This window comes from Sorex fumeus, unplaced genomic scaffold (assembly GCF_029834395.1).
Source record: "Sorex fumeus unplaced genomic scaffold, SorFum_2.1 ptg000061l, whole genome shotgun sequence".
NCBI classification, from domain to species: domain Eukaryota; kingdom Metazoa; phylum Chordata; class Mammalia; order Eulipotyphla; family Soricidae; genus Sorex; species Sorex fumeus.
In genome coordinates, this window is record NW_026606118.1 from 39,629,392 (window position 1) to 39,650,065 (window position 20,674).

General features: G+C 34.4%; 1 pseudogene; it reads right to left on the minus strand.

Annotated features, from left to right (window-relative positions):
- Positions 1 to 17,841: 17,841 nt before the first annotated feature.
- Positions 17,842 to 17,960, minus strand: LOC130034881 (uncharacterized; annotated as a pseudogene).
- Positions 17,961 to 20,674: the final 2,714 nt, after the last annotated feature.

Here is a 20,674-nt window from a genome sequence, read left to right on the forward strand (position 1 = left end):
ATGAGTCTGATGGGCACCGAAGATTATCTTTGATCCCTCAGTGGCTTCTGAGAGTCCAGGTCAACTTGGAAAGACTAAAAATCCTACTACACAGGGGAAAGCTATGTGATACAGCCCCTGTGTTCTGAAAATTGCTCCCTCTCACCCAACCAGTCAACAACAGCCTTTCACAGTTCTGTTGCTTCTCTTTTTATGTCAGGGTTAAGGTCACTGTTAGGGCACAGTGAGGAAATGTGGAGGCTAAGGCTGTCTGCACCACACCTGGACTGTGAGAAGGTCTCAATTTCCAACCTCTGGATACCACACAGACTAACCTTTACCTGCCTGTCCTCACCCAAGTGCTCAACAGATATAAAAATAAAATAAGACATTTCAGAGTTGTGGACTGGAAGGATCAATAAGGCATGCCTGAAATTCATTGTAACCGTCAGAAGAAAAATAAGCAATAAAAGCAGTTCTTTCTTATTTAGCTATAATCATGAAGTCTTTATATTTAGTCATGTTGGGGGAGCTGGAGAAAGGTTGGGAGGCGTAGAAAGGTTGGGAGGTGTAGAAAAACTTAGATTATTGATTGATTATTGTCTTAGGACATTTTGGGACAGACTACTTGAGCTATTTGTAAATATACAAGTTGTTAAAGACAAATTTTGCAGTATAAGAAGTTCTTATCCATTGCTTAGTCCTTTATTTTCTTTACTAATGGGACTAATCAGTCCTCTGAAATAGAAAGTAAAAGCAGTGAAATTTGCACAGAAATATATATATAGAGAGAGAGAAGTATAGAACTAAATAGAAACAGAGACAAAATCCTAATCATCTAAATCATAATAATGGAATAATAATATAATAATAATTAAAGATATCATTGACAGCCACAATTCTATGCAGTGAGCTAGTTTACATATAGTAGCTTCCCTATCTTTGTTACATCCTATGACTATTTTAACTGCTGAAATTGAGATATTTTTAAATTTCCCTCCCATTATTCACAAACTAACTGAGTTGGAAGTCCAAATGTGCTCATAGAGTTCAACAACAAAAAGTACTGTTCTGTCATACAGTTAAGGAAACATACTACTAAGGGTGATTGTGAGACATAGATTTCTAGGAGGTTTTGTAAATTTTAATCGTTTTATCATACTACTTCACCTAGTTATAAACTTTTTTAATTCTAATAATACTACTTCAGCTAATTAAATTATTTTTGCTTTATTTTCTGTTCTCTTCTTTTCCTTTATTTTGACTTTTATCTTCTCATTCTTTTATTTTTTTCCCCTTTCTTTTTTTTTCTTGGTTTTTGGACCACAACTAGTAGTGCTCAGCATCTACTCCCGGTTTTGTGCTCAGTGGTAATTCTTGGTAGTGCTCAGAGGACCAAATGTAAAGCCAGAGATCAAACAAGATGGACTCTTGTAGTATCTCTCCAATCCTAATTGAAAAGCTTTTAAACTAAGTGATAGAGAATGATCAAGTATGCTTTAGAAAGATTCTATATTTGGTGCATGTTTATGTTATGTGTAGGACAAAAAGCTAGTTATCAGTGTGGAATGATTTCATGGGCAGTAGAAAGTTTGATTCCATTAAAGATCTTTTCCCTAGAGAAAAAATTAAACTATTAAAATCAGACAAATTTAAATTAACACCAGTATTATACTAAACACCAATGATATCTTAGTTATTGCAATAAGGCAACCAATATTAACCTTTTAAATGGAATGCATCCATTTAAACACATCCAAAAAACAACACATTGTACTTCCTCTTTTATTTCCTTTTTTCTAGTTTCCTATGATATAATATGTTGGGGGGACATTTTTATACCATGATTTATAGAAATATATGAAAGTCTCAAAGTCTTGGAGAACTCACAGTCTAAAGCTGTATTTTTCAATATAGAAAAGATACTGTGAGATTTTAAATGCTTTTTTATTTGGGATGATATGATTTTTCTGGCTAACTGAAATAAAAAGCACGGGAACATATACAAATACTTAATTGTACAAAAGAATATAATTCACATTGTTTTAGGAAAGAGAAAAGTAATATACTATTAGTTATGGTATTTATTATCATAGTCTTTCCCTATGTCTTATCATATTCTGGCAACTTTCTGATAGTCAAAGAAAATTGGAAGATCTTAGAAACTGACTTTCATTTATAACCTGCTGATTCACCTAGATCAGGTTACTGGGAAGAAATCCAAGTCAGACCTCCTGACCTACCCAAAACAGCATGAAGTATGTCCTGCCACTAAATCCTGGTTCCTGTGTACCTTACCCTGTCACTAAATATGATTTAGAGGAACCTTTAGAAAGTCAGGTATAAGGATTTAGTGCTTTACATGTAGGTTACAGCTGCTAGACTGGCTTTTATAGTAACATAAGTAAGTAATTTATTAAATGGTTCAGTCATTAGATATACCAGATACTTAAAACATTCTTGTGAGGGAGGTGACTTTGGGTAGTGAGAAGATTAGCATTTCTCAGCAGCAAGTATTTTTGACAAGATTAATGAGGGACAGGGCAGATGGATTTATTTCCTTCTTTGTGTACACTCCCTAGTTTCCTTGCCCTTTATTTGGTTGTCTTTTCCTCTGTGGCACCTGCTGTTTCTGACATGGATAAGATGCCAAAACAGCATTCCTTTACTTCAACACTCTTCACACCTTCTTCTCCTCACTCTATTCTCCACAGGAGTTATTCCTTTCTCTTATTCTGGGACTGACAAGAAAGGGCATTATTTCAATTTCTGTAAGTAATGTCTGGCAACCCTTTTCACAATAAAATAAATAATAGACTATCAACAAGATCAGAAATATTTTTCTGTAGCTTCTTTTGCATCAGAAAAACAGATAGGAGGTCATTTAGAATTACATTTAAAAAATACTGTCTGTACTTTCCTTAAGAATCATCATCATCTCTGTGGTCTCTATTCATTTGATAAGATGTTGATGTTCCCATATTCTTTCTCAGATTCTCAGACACAGGAGACAGTATCTTGTTTTTTGTGAGATAACTTCTCTTCAAAAAGATTCATATCATGCAGATCAAGAAACTGCAGTCTCTATTCTTTAGGTTTTCTTTAGCAAAGTGCCCAGCGAAGTTTGCTTCTGTTGGATCTTTCACCTTAATTTCACCTCATCACTTCACTAGGTAACTTGGTGTTCTTTTTTTTTCTTTCACAGAAGTGTTCAAAGTAGGGTTCTTACTTTAAGTGCTTTTTCCACATATTTTAAAAGCTAATGGAACAGTGTTTTCCATTGTGTTTTTGTTGTTGTAAACAAATGTTAATGATCCCAGCACTGGTAGTTTTTACTCTATAGTAATAGACAAGATATGTAAAGAGGGAAAATCTGTGGCTCTTCTATGGACATTCCTGGATTTGTATGGCAATCTTGGATACTAAAAACTGGGAAAGCAACAGAGGCACTTAAAATATTAGATTTCTACAGTTAGTAAAGATGCTTCATGTATATATTTTTGAGTATTCCAGTTTATAATTTTGAGCTTACATTGTGGTACTGGTATTATTCTTGGTTTCACTATAAGAAAAATAATATATGCAATTATTTAGATATAAGAACCATGAATTCTAAGAAACAGATTTTTTTTATAATAATGCAAAAAAAGTTCCATGAGAAACTATCATATTTATTAGCCACATCTCTGAACCTTTATAGAGTATCAGCATATGGGGCTTTTCAGGGTGTATTCATGAGTTTTTAGCCAAAACCTCAAAAGGAACTTGTTTTATAGTTACAGACACTAGAATTGAGGAAAAATAAAGTGAAAAACATGTAAAATTATATTACTTAAATTTACCAGGAATGCAAAGAAGAATAGAAAAAATTTGAAATAATCAATAATAGAACATTACCAACCATTATAATTAACTTACAAATGAGCAATTGCTCTCACAACAGTTTTGTTAGAATAAGCATAAGGCATAGAAGGATAAGTATCAAAACAGAAATATATCAATTGGTAGGACAAAGGCTGTGATGAGTTAAGGATCATAAGACTAGAAAAACTTAAAGCTATATATGGTACAAGAATTAAGAAAGCAGAGGATAGATTGGGTAGGGTAGTAGCATGTGGTGATTTTGAAAGTTATGAGAAATCCAAAATTCTCAATCCCTATTTCATCTTCTCTTCCCCTGTAGTGGAATTATTATTTTATCTATTGTATATTTGGTTTGGGCATCATCTGGTTGTGTTTAGGGCTTACTCCTGGCTCTGTGCATAGGGATCATCCCTGGTACTTCTTGGAGGATTATATATAATACTGGCGATTGAATCTGAGTTTGTTGTGTATAAGGCAAGCTCCTTCATCAGCTGTACTCCCTCATGGGTCTGATAGCATTACTCTTTAAGATAGGCTGATTACATTTTTATAAGAAGAAATTAAAATTTATAGTAGGTTAGAAGATTACAAAAGAGACCATTACTGTTTTTATTCTAGAAATGTTTCTGTGTTTATTCAAGTTTTATTTAAAAGATTTCAATGTATGTGCCACTTTCTCCTAGCATAACTAGCTTTCAGACAGCTATATCCTTCAGGGCATTGTATATTCATCTCAAATACCTAGTCTTAATTCTTCATTCAAGAAATATATTGTTTAGACAAGTATTTCCTAGCTTCCCTCAACAGAATGAGTTATTCCCTCATCTCCTCCCCAGTGTTCATGTGTCTATAACATTTGTGAAAACATATTACAATGGCAAGGTTCTTAGCTGCTCACATCCTTCTGTCTCAACTGTGATCTTTAGAATACAGAATAGATCATCTTTGCTTTTAAGTTCCCGCTACTGAGTATGGTCAGTATTCACTAAATGTTTATTTGACTAAATTTAAGTTAAAGGAGAGGAATGACTTTAGGGTGAAGGATCACTGAGAAGAAAGTTTGTATACAGAGTTAGTGATATGATTTAACAGAATGGACCAAAGAGCAGTGTGTGCCAGACCCTAAATTTGACTCCCTGCACTCCATGGCACACGAAGGAATACCTGCTATGGCCCCTGTAAAAAAATTAAAATATAGTTAAAATTTATAAAATAGGATAAAATAATAATAATCAATAACTCAATAGCAATTGACAAGTATATCAAAGAAGAGTAATTTTACTGGACGAAAATATTACTAGTAGATGAAAATATAGTAATTTTTAGTCCAGTATGTGGCTAATCTTTGTGTCAGACTTATTCTACATTGGAAAGGGTTATCTTGTATGGTAAAAAATTTTCTACTTGGAATTATATTTACATAAAATTTTAGTGATTCACTTTGGACGTGTTGCAGCTAGTTCTTCTATAAAATTAAAATTGTAAAAAGTTATTTCACATGAAGATCTGAATTGTCTTATATAGGTTTGAAAACTATGATTAGCTTCATATTTGTTAATGTCTTTCTGTAATGTCTGATATTGTGATAAATTTCTTCAATCAGAGAACATACTCATACTTATCATAACTGTAATTTTCTCCCAGGTAATAATCTCTTCTAAATTTCTGAAACTTTTCAGGCTCTCCAGGCTCAATTTTTATTAATCTCCCCCTCCCAATAAATTCCTCTACACCACAGGTACCAGCCATGAAGACGAAAAACCCTGGCATCTTTGAGACTCTATTGTGAGATTTCCCCTGCTTTGTTTTGTAGTTCAAGCTCAGCTGAAGAAAAAAAAACTAATATGTTTAGAAGACTATTAGTATAAACCTGAATAATCAGAAAGGGTCTCAGGGCTCAGTTCTGTAGACAACAATAATAATAATTAAACTTGGCTTCTTTGGTGTCTGGAATTCCAACTGGGACAAGCTCAAAGCTTTGGTTTATCATCACAAAAGACCCACAGATCCCTCAAGAGCCCTTTCTGGTATTCCAAAGAAAATCTACCAAGGCAGAAACGTTTTCTTCAAGTTTTTTTTATTAAAAACAAATAAAGGCAAACACAAACACATTCCAATACAGAAGCACTTCTGAAGAGCCACAAATCCACAAGGTTCCAGGCCTCTGGCTAGTCAATCCACTGCTATAAAATGCTAGACATAATTTCAGCCCGCGTGGGTCTGCCCCTTGCAATAATCAAAGACGGCAATGCTACCACAAAGGCTCTCTTCTACATTACCACCTACCTTTGTTTATGTCCTCAGTGTTTGAATTTTCTTCTTAAAAAATTGCATTGTTTCTTGCATGTTTATTGTTAATTTTAAAGTTGATATTCTTATTCTATCTTCAGCTCCAAACTAATAGCACACATGCTTTGTTTATCTGGATGGTGGCAAGACAATTTCATGATCTGCCCACAGCTTACAAACTGATCAGTGGGGTCTGTCTCCATGGTGCCGTGACTAATGGACATCTGGATTCGTCAGTTGTGCCTTTGTGAGGTTGAGCCATGACTTGAACTAAAGCTATAATGTGAGCAGTTATTTGAACTTCCCTGCCACTTGCTGGGTAAAAAGGCACAGAAGTAGAAGGATAATCTGGAGTATGAAGAAAATTTTCCATTCTATTAGCTTACATATCCCATCGTCTGATGTTACGCTTTTGCCAATTTTATGCATCTAGTAATATAGGAATTTAGAATTAATTGATTGAGTTATATATGCGCTGTATTCAAAGAATTCCTCTGTCATGACCTAGAAACTCTTCAGAGGAAATTTTTAAGTAAATGTAAGAATACAGCTTGTTAATCACAGTAGTTTCTCTTTACAGATATTATGTGTTGTGATATCAGAACACACTAGCTCAAGGTAATATTAGGGCACATATATGTTTGCTTCTATTCTAGAAAACGGCAGAAATAATAATCATAATTATGATATCTGTCGTTTACAAGATTTTATTGTATATAGCACTATAGTGCATACTTATAAAAACCTATTTATTTATATTTGAGGTAAATACTACTATTAATCCTTATTTTACACATAAAGAAGCTGGTGTCTACATGATAAAGTAATTTTATAAATTTTCACATCAAATAGATGAAGTAATTGGTCCAAGTGTGATTGGAAAGTATACTAGAGGGTAGATCTTTAGGTACTAATCTCATATATAAAATTTTATAAATGATAATAATAATAAATCTGCTTGAGTTACACATAGACTTCTACAACCAACTTCTAGGATTCAGGATGTTTGTCAAATTTTGTCTGTCAAACGTTTGTCAAAATTAAGGTTTGTCAAAATTATGAGACAGGACTGATAGAAATTTATCTGTATCATAAGAAAATAAATTTATACTTTATCTATTGTTGAGGTTCAGACACACTAGTGTGCAGTATTTGTGAGTTACTTAACCCAGATCTTATTTTATATGCACCTGAAGTTCCCTGGGAAGGATTCCTCCTGGAGTAGAATAAGTCAGGCATGATGAACTTGACCCTATCACGCATTTCAGTTACTGGAGAACAATGTGTCTGTGAAACTACCATTGAGTTCAGTCTTGGAAACCAGATGAAAGGCACCGGGGGCCTAGAAAATACTGCTTTGGGCAATAATAGAGAAAATACATAAAGAAGTGAAGGCAATTATCCCAATTTGGCATCCTCTGACTGAAGAATGATAAAGAAAAGGTAGGAGACTATACTGACTACAAGTTTGTTTTAGATTCTCCAATATAATGGAGTGAAGACAATAATTTTCATGCTAAATTCAGGAATAATGAATCTTTTCAAAGTCCAACTGGTTCTGAATGTCACAAGTAAGAGTATAGATACTAGAATAAGTTTGGGACAACTCAGAAAGTAGTGAAGAAAAAGTCATGACAGAAAACTAAAAACTTTTCAGATATATACAATCTAATGAGGTTTCACAAACAACTTTATTGCCATTTATTTCATCTTGAGAGACTCACTTGGTTGATATAAGCAACCAAAAAAGGACAAATTTATTGCTTCATGATTTTAGATTAAGCTAGGTGTGTATGTCCTTATCAGAATAAGGTTGATATTGAAAAGGTTGGTACTAAAATCTAAAACATGTTCTATATCCATATCAAAGATATTTTCCATTTGAAATGGAATTTCTTTGGGTTATCTTTATGTAGTTGTCAACATAAGCCTCCTTCCTATATGTTTAAATGTAACCATATATTTTTGTGAGTACACTCTTCTAAGTTACATTATAATATTCACAAAGGCTAATGGAAATTCTTTAGCTTGCTCACACTCTTCCTATACTCTGCTGATTTTATAGTTTAGCTCATACATGTTTTAATTCCAAGATCTTGGATGTCACTAATTATACCTCAAAGTTTTACAATAGTTGTTAAGGGTCAGAGTGGTACTACTGTGGGAAGTTTGCCTCTCATGCTGTCAGCCTCGGTTTGATCTTCAGCTCCATATATAGTCTTCTGAGGCCCACCAGGAGTTATCCCTGTATACAGAACCAGAAAAAAGTCATGAACAATTCTGGGTGTGGACTAATAACAAATAAATAAAAAAAATAATAGTTGTTATCCAGTGAACTCTTTAAGGCACGAAAAAAAATTATAATGTGGCAGGCAGAATTGATATGATGGGAGAAAAAGAGGAAATACAAACAGAAGACTGTTATTACTCAAGCTAATGTACTAAAGAACTAATGTAATTTTGAATATGAGTGCAGAAGACATAATGAAAGAAAAGAAAAAAAGACAAAGTAGTACCCCCAAATGCAGAGAGTACTTCAGAATCAAAGGTATTTATCTTATAAGGTTATATTAACAATCAAAGAGTCACTAGTGTCTATTGGTTATGGTTGGGTTTCAAAATGGAGGAAATGCCAGGAATATATGTAATTTACACCCATCAAGTCAATATGTAACTGAACGGTTAAGTTACAGAAATTCTTTAGAAAAGTCCTCTAAATTGAGCAGCATTACTATAGGATTATGGAATTGATAATTGATTATACCTCAAAGTTTTACAATAGTTGTTAAGGGTCAGAGTGGTACTACTGTGGGCAGAGTGTTTGCCTCTCATGCTGTCAGCCTTGGTTTGATGTCCAGCTCCATATATAGTCTTTCAGGACTATCAGTAACATCCAGAAACTAGTCTAAGCAAGAAATAGAACAAAATATATTCTTCTTTACTTATCTATACCATAGATTCCAGATTATTATTTCTCATCCTATGGTTGCAGATGCCTGAGGTGTCAACTAAAAATTAGCATATATTGCTTATTTGATTTGTCCTAACAATGTAAAATTACTACAGTGCCAAAAAGCTATGCTGGACCCTAGCAATGACAAGGAGTTCTTCTAAATGTGATTTTAAAAATGTTCATTTTTATGATAAGTTCTAATTTGTAGGTTAACTTGATACAGTTTTGTCAAAGTTGTTCAGTAGGAAGTTTTATTACAGTATCTTTTATACAAAATGCTTGGTGTCCCATTACAGAAAAATTAAACTAAATGTGATAAAAGTGGACAGATTTTATTTCTTTTAAAAGACAATATTTATTTCCATATGGGCTATAAAGCATTAAAAATCCTTATAGCTTTTACCTCACACTTTTTTTTTTACTTTTTAAAAATTTTATTGAATCACTGTAAGATAGTTACAAGCTTTCATGTTTGGGTTATAATCACACAATGATCAAACACCCATCCCTTCACCACTACACATTCCCCACCACCAATATCCCCAGTATACCCCCCCCTTTCCCACCCTCCCACTGCTTCCATGGCAGATATGATTCCCCATAATCTCTCTCTACTTTTGGGCATTGTGGTTTGCAATACAGATCCTGCGAGGTTACCATGTTTGATCCTCTATCCACTTTCTGCACACATCTCCCATCCTGACCAAGTCTTCCAACCATCTTCTTCTTAGCTATCCCTTCTCTATTTCAGCTGCCTTCTCCCCTTTGCTCATGAGACAGGCTTGGAGCAATCTATCTGTCCTGTGTATCCTTAGGTGTCGGCCTCATTTTATGTTGTTTTATATTCCACAAATGAGTGCAGTCCTTCTATGTCTGTCCCTCTCTTTCTGACTCATTTCACTTAGCATGATATTCTCCATGTCTATCCATTTATAAGCAAAGTTCATGACTCCATCTCTCCTGACAGCTGCATAGTATTCCATTGTGTAGATGTACCAAAGTTTCTTTAACCAGTCATCTGTTCTAGGGTACTTGGGTTGTTTCCAGATTTTGGCTATTGTGAGATCATATAAAATATTAAACTCACAACTAAAAAAAGAGTTTTATGTGAATAATAAAAGAGTTGTACCTAACAGAAAAGAAGAGCAGATTACAAGAGAGCATGTTATAAGAATTTTTGAGACTAGCATAACAAGCAAATGTAAACATCAAATTAGTGTTTCTCATATTAGCTAGAGATTATCTTCAGAAAGAATCTGGCCACTGAGCCACACAGAGAGAATGTAGATATTAGCAGTAGCACTGGAGATACTTGATGGCATAGAAGTACAAATGTCGCCCAGCATGGTCCTGTCCCTAACAGTCATCATTCTCCACCTACATTCTGTTATTGTTGCAAAATAAACCACTATCCATTTTAAGTCTACACCGATATTTTTGTTTCGTATCTTAACTATCCAGGCAACCTGTTCTATTTGTTGTTTCATCTGTGAATTGCTTGCTGATTTTATCATTTTCTTCAAACTAAAAAAAAGCAGTAAAGAAGAATTACGTGTGTGACTTCATTTTTAAACATGCGTGTTCAGGGACTGTAGCAATAGCACAGTGGGTAGGGCGTTTGCCTTGCACGCAGCCAACCTGGGTTCGATTCCCAGCATCCCATATGGTCCCTTGAGCACTGCCAAGGTGTAATTCCTGAGTGCAGAGCCAGGAGTAACCCCTGAGCACCGCCGGGTATGACCCAAAAAGCCAAAAATAAATAAATAAATAAATAAACGTGCTTGTTCAGTTCATCACTGCATTTTAATTGTATTAGAGTCTAGTTTATATCAGTGTTTAAAACAATATCAATTATTTTAGCTATAGTCTGAAAATGTATTAAAATAAAAAAATAATTTTTAAAAAGAACATTTTGAGTTAAAATTAGTCTGCCTTTTTATAGAAGCAATTAAACTTGTGATTGATTACTTACTTTAACTCATTAACTTTTTTCTAGAGCAAGTAATTGCTTACACCATGAGTCAGGTTCACTCAGCTAGTAAATGGCTAAGTCAAGATCTGCCTGATTTCAATGTGTGCACTCTCCATACTAGCACATTAAATCAACATGGTACCTTTAAAAATGTTTAAGGTAGCACAATAGACTGAGTAAGCTATTAAAATACTTACTATTATAAAGAATGATAGAAAACCACATACAAACAATGTTCCATATCCCATACATTTGTTTTACTTTCCTGCTGTCCAATACCACAATTCTTTAGACGAGAAGATTTGGCTGCACTACAGAATACACACTAGAAGTCAAGCAACACCCAAGGCACCATTAAGGTCATTATTCTTGTGGATTTCTTTTCCTCCCACAGGGACAGGCATATCAATTTTTCTATATGTTTTGAAGAGCTTAGCCACATGATTTTAATCATTTCTCCCAGGTGGTTCTTAGAACTTACATGGTGGCCCAATATATTATCCAAGCAAGGACAAGTTCCAGTGTGCTTTGATGAATGAGCAGGAGACCAGAATCAGAGATCTGAAATTCTCTTCCCCAAGGAGTAATAGTTTTACCTTCTATTGCTCAGGGATCTTAGGGAATCTGAATATTGGGGAAAATGTTACTTATGGATTTGTGAACTGAACCACAATGTGAGATCATTTAATGTGTTTAGCTCTGTTTACAAATGTTCTGGTTTGGTCAAAATATTAGTTACATATTTCTAACTATCTTTTACCTTTTACTTTAACCATTTATATATGCTAATGATAATTCACTTAATATTAATTTATTTCTAATGAACGTATCACAGTTTATTACAAATGTTTTTCCCAATAAGCTTTACAATAATTTATGTACACTTTAGAGCAAACACAGCAAACATTCACACGAGAACACACATGCTATTATTTTTCTTGGAGAGAAAACAAAAATAAAATGCACATAAGCAAAAAGTTCAGATTGGGTTCAAATCTGAAAAGCCACAGTTTCCAGTGAATTCTACTTGTATGATGGTTTCTTCCATCCAAGAATGTGTCCCATGTGTCACTGAATGGTGAAACCACATTAACCACAAGTTTAACCTAGTTGTCTTGTACCTTTTAATTGACTTTAAGAAAATTTTATAAAATGTAGAGTTAATTAAACTTCTCTAAATAATGCAATTGAGTGGGTTTTTTTAACCTGACCAATGGCATGGAGGCAATGTGAATCATTTTCCCATTTTCCCCACTATCATTCTTTCTCCTACTCTCTCTCTGTCTCCCTCTTCCTCCCTTTCTCTTTCTCTCTCTCTATCTCTCAATCTCTCCTTACAGGTTTTATTTTCCTAGTTTTATTTTTATTTTTTGTCTATTCTGTTTCTAGTATATATTTCCTAATTTTAAAGAAAAACATATACTACTCATCAACTATTTATGCCTGTTTTAAGTTATTATTTTGACAAAAATTTATTAATCCAATACACAGTATTTCATGGTTTAATAATTTGCCAGGAAGTGACATTTATTCAATGCTTTGAGAGCAGTTATATAAACTATAAACTGGAATTAAAAATTCATGATATCTGCTAAGCTAAATGAGCCAGAAAGAGAGGGACAGAGATAGAAAGATTGCATTCATCTGGGTAACATAAAGTAACAAAATAAGAGACTAACATCCAAGAATAGCTGTGATAAATACCAGGAGGTTCACTCCATGGCTTCGAGGCCAGCCGCAGCTCAGACAGAGAAGGGAGCACCAAATAAAGGGTGCTGCGAAGATCTGCCCAGGATGAGAGAGGCATGCTGAAAGTAGACTATAGACCGAACATGATTGCCACCCAATGCCTCTTCTGCAAATCACAGCACCCAAAAGGAGAGAGAGAACAAAAGGGAGTACCCTGCCACAGAGGCAGGGTGGGATGGGGGATGGGTGGGGGTGGGAGGGACACTGGGATTGGTGGGGGTGGAGAATGGGCATGGTGGTAGGATGGGTACTTGATCATTGTATAACTAAAACCCAAGTACAATAACTTGTAAGTCTACAACTGTACCTCATGGTGTAAGTATACAACTGTACTTCATGGTGTTTCACTAATAAAAAATAAATTCATGATATCATAATAAAGTCCACCTTCCATAATGATGGTAGGAATTGTTAATAAATGATTGATTCTTCTCTATTGATCTCATGAATAATTTCTGAACTTTTGTCAATGTTCCTAGAAAGCCAATACTACTGGTATTATTATTATATATAAAACATAAACTCTTCTATATTTAATACAATAAATATGAGCAATTGTAAACTCTTAATTATATGATTGCTAAAGTATTAATAATCCATAAGTTTTTATTTGCCTCTCAGGATGGAATGATCTCATTTATTCCCCATATAGTTCTCCCATATATAGCTCTTAGCACTGCTATTTACATAAAGTCACTCCCGTTAATATTATCTTTGCATTTTTCCTTTCTCATCCTTAAGATTAAGAAAAGCAGAAACTGAAACAGTACTTTTCCAGTGAAGGAAAAGTCTAAATCTATCTTGTTTCCATAAATAGTTAAAATAGATGAATACTGTGTCAGAAGATGAAGACACAGTAGGCAGGAGACCAGAATCATTTACACCCTTCATTCTCCACCTGTCTCCAGATCTCTGACCTTGGCTGGCCATTTATTCATTTACCCATTCATCAAACTAATATTCAGAAGCAATCATCATGTGTCTTCAAAGACCTTGACTGTATTATTTGAAAAATGAGAAATACATACTTCTTTTAACCTAAAGATATATGATATAAACAGGACTCAGATTCAAAGGTAATTGTCAAACTTGATATTTTTGAGGGATTATTATTTTTCAGTGATGTTCTTTTAAAATTAAAATAATTGTAGCACTGTCCTACTGTCCTCCTGCTGTTCATCAATTTGCTCAAGCAGGCAACAGTAACATCTCACAACAAATTGTGAGACTTGTTGTTACTGTGTTTGGCATATCAAATACATCACGGGTAGCTTGCCAGGCTTTGCCATGCGGGCGATATACTCTCGGTAGCTTTCTGGGCTCTCTGAGAGGGGCAGAGGAATCAAACTCAAGTTGGTCGCCCGGGGCGGGTGCAAGGCCAATGCCCTACCCACTGTGCTATCGCTCCAGCCCCAAATTAAAATAATTTTGATACAATTTCTCATTAACTTCCAGGCATGTTTTCCAGAATTTTTTCAGAGAATACTCTAACAAATGTTTTTTTTTTTTTTGTCTGTTTGTTTGTGTCTTGTTTTCTTTGGGTTTGGGACCACACCTGCTGGTGCTCAGAAATTATTCCTGGTTTTGCATTCAGGAATTACTCTGGTGAGCTTGAAGGACCATATGAGATGGTGGGGATTGAACCTAGGTTGATCACTTGCAAAGCAAATGTCCTTCCCACTGTACTTTCACCCCCACCCTATAGAGATTTAATTCCTACCTTTTCTTCTTTTTTGTCACTTTCTTTTCAACTTCTTAATGGTCACGGTAACGGTCCTCCCGTTGTTCATCGATTTGCTCGAGCAGGCCCAGTAACATCTCCATCATGAGACTTCTTATTCTCCATCATGAGACTTTTTATTCTCCCCATTTGAATACTTCTCCTCTTTCCCTAACTTAGACTAAATTTAGAAACACCAAATTCTCTATAATATTTTGTGATCATTTTATTCTTACCTCTAAATAATACATCACCATTATTTTTAAAATGATAAAACCTCTCTTCTAGTTAGGTTTAAACTAGATGATATCAGATTATATCATGTATTTAATGAAGCAGGTGTTTGAAGAAAATAATAATATCATGTTTGTTCACAAATCAAAATTCAATTAACTATAGACATAAGAAAGATCATTTCTTTTCAAAAAATCATCGAAGTGGTTGCATAAAATTATAACTAATGAAATATAACATTTAAAAATACAAAATATATAGTAGCAAAATGGTCATGGACAGATTTTAAAAATAAAAATAGAAATGTAAAGAATTTATTAAATAAAATATAAAAATAGCAAAAATCATACACAGGTAATTTGAAAGAAAAAATGGAATAGATTGGGAAAAATCAGTGAATGCATTAGACTGCACAATACATTATCATATCTAGTGTCAAAATTAGAAAATTAGGGCCAGAGCAATCTTGCCCTGAGCAATATTGGTGTGGCACAAAAGCTGAAAATAAGAGAAGAGAGAATGAGAGAGAGGAAGAGAGGAAGGAAGGAAGGAAGGAAGGAAGGAAGGAAGGAAGGAAGGAAGGAAGGAAGGAAGGAGGGAGGGAGGGAGGGAGGGAAGGAGGGAGGGAAGGAGGGAGGGAGGGAGGGAGGGAGGGAGGGAGGGAGGGAGGGAGGGAGGGAGGGAGGGAAAGGAAGGAAGGAAGGAAGAAAGGAAGGAAGGAAGAAAGAAAGAAAGAAAGAAAGAAAGAAAGAAAGAAAGAAAGAAAGAAAGAGAGAAAGAGAGAAAGAGAGAAAGAAAGAAAATGGCCTGTCTTATCTAGTACCACTAGCACATTTAGTTATTTTATTAAGTTAAAAGTAAGTAATATTAGATATTTAGCTTCCTTCATTTTAACAACTCAATAGTCAGGTGTACTGATGTCTACCAAATTTTACATAACAGAGACAGAACAGCTCTTTCACTTCAGGAAGTTTCAGGAGCAGTACAAGAAGCATTCACCAACATAAGCATTAACTAATAATGTTCAAGTAAATGCGTTTAGAAAATTAAAATATGGAAAATTTCTAAGTCTAAAAGCAAGCATTAAATTATATTACATTAAATATGTTTTTTTTCAAATGTTAAATCCTCTATCACTAAATTTTATTGAAACGCAGTCCTTGTCATCTTCTCTTTTTTTTTCTTTTTTTTCTTTTTGAGTCATACCCGGCAATGCACAGGGGTTACTTCTGGCTCTGCACTCAGGAATTACCCCTGGTGTTACTTGGGGGACCATATGGGTTGCTTGGGATCAAATCCTGGTTGGTCGCATGCAAGGTAAGCTCCCTATCTGTTGTGCTATTGCTCCAGCCCCAAGCCTTGCCTTCTAAGAGAACCCGGGATTGCAGGATTGTGGAAGATAAAATAATATTATGTTCCATGTTATTAATATGTATTATATCATTAAACACATTTAAATATTTATAGAAATATATAACAACTATATAACTAAAAATTCAACAACAGACAACCATAAACATGATAAAATTTACTAATTTGTCTAGCATGACATTATTATAAAAAATCAATGGTTTTCATATACAGAAAAATTTTCATTTGCAAAAGAGAAGATGAAAGAAGTTGTTACAAATAATAGATAATATGTAACACACTAAGAATAAATTTAGCAAGACATCTGTGACAGAGATAAGAAGAAAATCTAATATATTACTAAATATTATAACTGGAATTTTGTACTCTATTCTTTAATGGGAAGTTTTAAAATTTATATTAAATATTTACAAGTTCTAGTAAAAGTACACAATTGGCTATTTTACATAGTTTAAAAATGTATCTTTTTAGGGGCTAGAAAATTTGTGCAGGGGTTAGGGTACAAGCAAGGCCATAAAACCTAGGTTCAATCCTTTCAATCCATGGAATTAAGAACCTTCTGAACTCTGCTGAATATATCTCTTGAAGATCAAGAACATCGTCAAGAACATGATCCTAAGGTGACTCTTATAGTCCCTGCAGCTCAGGACCCACACAACATCACATCCTTAAGTCTTTGCATTAAACATAGTCTCGAGTAGCCAAGAAATTTCTGGAAATGATCCCAGGTTGGAAGTTTGACCACCAAAAACAACAACAACAACCACAAAAACAACAAAAACCTATTATATGAAATAAATGAGATATTTTAGAAAAAATGAACTTACAAATTTTGAAGTATGTTATATAAACTCATATATTATATATATTTCTGCTTCTCCCTGGAGAAATGCCAAGGCAGAGATAAATGTTAATACATCAAAGTAAAAACTTCTGCTCTGGGACTGGAGTGATAGCACAGCGGGTCGGTTGTTTGCCTTGTACACAGTTGACCTGGGTTTGATTCCCAGCATCCCATATGGTGCCCCAAGCACTGCCAGGAGTAATTCCTGAGTACAGAGCCAGGAGTAACCCTTGTGCATTGCCAGGTGTGACCAAAAAGCCAAAAAATAAAAATAAAATAAAAGACTTCTTCTCTGTGAAATGGTCATCAAAATAAAAGGCAACCTAATGAATAGAAGAAAGTTTTTACATGTCATATACTTGACAAAGGGCTAATATATTAACATGTAAAGATATCATAACACTCAACAACACCAAAATCATCATTAAATCTGGGAAGAGAACAGAAGAAACACTTCTTCAACGAACGCATGAGATACAGATACATGAAAATAAATTACCATCTCTTTTATCAGAAGAATGCAAATAAAAACTATAGTAAGATATAACCTCAGCAGGTACTAAGATGGTCTCTATTAAGAAGCCCAGACAGAAGTGCTGTTGAGTATTTGGAGAAAAAAAAAAAAAGGCCCTCCCGTTGATCATCGATTTGCTCGAGCGGGCCCAGTAACATCTCCATTGGAGACTTTGTTGTTACTGTGTTTGGCATATCGAATACGTCACGGGGAGCTTGCCAGGCTCTGCCGTGCGGGCGAGATACTCTCGGTAGCTTGCCAGGCTCTCCGAGAGGGGCAGAGGAATCAAACTCGGGTCGGCAATGTTGGCTGCGTGCAAGGCAAACGCCCTACCGCTGTGCTATCGCTCCAGCTCCTATAGCACCCGGTATTCCCAGGCGGTCTCCCATCCAAGTACTAACCAGGCCCGACCCTGCTTAGCTTCCGAGATCAGACGAGATCAGGCGCATTCAGGGTGGTTTTGTTAGTGAGAACATCAACTGGTTCTTCTCCTATGTAAAACAAAATGGATATTACTTAAAAACTTTTAACCAGAACTACCTGAGACCCAGTAATTTCACTCCTTAGTATCAATCTCAAGAATGCAAAAATACTGGTTCACAGAGATTGATGCACGCCCATGTTCATTGTGGCACTATTTACAATAGCCAAGATGTAGAAATAAGGTAAATACCAACTAAAGAAAAGTGACTAGAAAAGTCTAAAATGTGCAAACTTCATTGTTTTATTGTTGAGTATTGTTAGTATTGCTAGAGTATTGCTAGCCATTAGATATTAGCCATTTATTCCACGTACATTTGGAAGTCATTTTTACCACTCGGAGTGATGTCTTTTTATTTTAGCCTGAGTTTATTTTCCTTTAAAGAGTGTAAAACCTTTTTAATTTGTGCAATCCAAAGTTAGCACATGTTCGATTTTGCTTAGAAAATGTTACCCTAACATTATGTTATAAAGATAATTTCCAATTTTTTCTTAAAAATTCAAAAAGATTTTTAATTAATTATAAATTGTTATTTGTAGGGGCTGGAGAGAGAGTACATTGGGTACAGCAAATGTCATGAATGCAGCCAACCCAGGTTAGATTCTGTCACCCCTATGGTTCTCAGAGCCTGCCTAAGAGCCTGCCAAGAGTAATCCCTGAGTGTAGATGCAGGAGTAAACCCTGAGAATAACTGGGCGTGGCTCAAAAAACAAAACAAGCAAACAGAAATTGTTATTTGTGTAATGTGCTCACACAATTCACAACAGGTTTCTAATTTATATCTACATGAACAATCAGCTATTATAGCTGAAGTATTTCATAATCCCTCATCTTTTCTCTTATTTGAAAAAAATTGACTCTGACACATATTCTTCTCCATATAATATTGAGTTTATTTTTACTACATCAGCAGTCATTTATAAAAACCCAGTTCACAATGTGTCTGATTAAACAGTAGATTCATCTTTTTTCAGATATATCATGACTGTTCTGAAGTCCTTAAACTTTCTCATAAGCTTTAAAATTTACATATAAAATTATTTAAAAGAATTTATGCCAGCAGAGATTTTTATCATAATCACATTAACTACATGTATTAACTCTGGGAATATAGATAAATTTTAAAGACTGAATCATCATATTTGAATATAGTATTATTTGTCACTGATATGTCTTCACTGTCATCTTAGTTTTTATTGCCCTGTGTTCCTTTGTCCTTGTAAATCTTATTTTTTTTAGTAGAAAACTATTCCAATACTAAAGAATATGTTTGTCATAATCAGTATGGTTTCTATCTGCAGATGGTTGGAAACTGTCAGAATTTTGGTCTACTGTATTGGCAAGCTCAAATGTCTTATCTACCAGATTAACTAAAAAAAATCATGCTTATGTGTTTTCACACTTTCTTTTCAGAAAGATTCAGGGATGAGGACTGTACAAAGTCCTCTAAGCCTTAAGAAGCAGAAAGAAAACATTTAATTAATGCATCAGGCCCTAAAACAAAAGAATAATGAATAATATCCACCATGAAAATCCAGACATTTTCTGGTTTAACCTTCCAACTGGTAGAATTACACTTTTGACAAAAAAGACTACAGATGGCTTTCTAACATCTCCAAGAACATTTTACAATGATATTTAGTTTAAACTCTAGAACCATATTTGAAGGATACTTTCAAATATATTTGAACCATATTGTTTTTATTGGTAAATTTATTGATGTAATACAATTTCTCAGAATAAGTGAAAACATAATTGAACACTTTCCTGAACCTTCAATATTACAATAATGATGACACTATATCTGTACTGTGCCAGCACAATATATCATTTAAGAACTAAAGCACAACTGCATCTTATTTAAAAATTGGAAGATGCCTTCAAATTTCTTGAAGTTGTGTTTCAAATCAATCAACATATGAACAGTACACTTGGCACGAGCAACAGCTCTAAGACTACTTAAGAACCTTGCTATAAGAACCATGAGAAACATAAACAGAAAAAAATCTCTGATTTGTAAGTGATACATTTTATATTAGATAGGGAGAAATGAAAATTCTTAATTAGAACTGGCATCTGTTTATTTAATATTGTACATGAAGGGGAACTATGGAAATACATCTGGTGCTTCCAGCAACCGTATAATAATCAGTGTACCCTGACTCTAAAGAAAAACAGAAGAGAAACTTAGAGTTGAAAAGAGTAATATGATTCCTCTCTATCAACTAAGCATCTCCTTAAACATACCTCTGAACATGGTTTGTTTAAGGATCATTGTAGAATATATGATACTCAACCAAATCCCATCTGCCTGCTTATATTTCTTAGTCCCCTTCTACTTCATTAATGTCACATGATCGTACTTGGCTAATGAAATGAGAATGGAAGATCTTCGTATCACTTACAGGTGAAGGAACAAAAAATCCCTCTGATGCTTCTCCTTTCTCTTCATCATAAAGATGTCATGAGTTTCAGAATATGCGGCTACAAAATATATAAACTGCTCGTAACAAGGGATACTATATAAACCAGACTCCTGTAGAAGATAACCTACTGAGATTTGGGCTTACTTTGTTTTATTAGCAAAATTTAGCCCATTTAGATTAATACTGAGCAACTGCTAGAACCAATATTGTTTTTTGTTTACAACTAAAACGAGGCAACAAAGTTTCCGAAACTTACGTGAAGCCAGAAACTAGAAAAG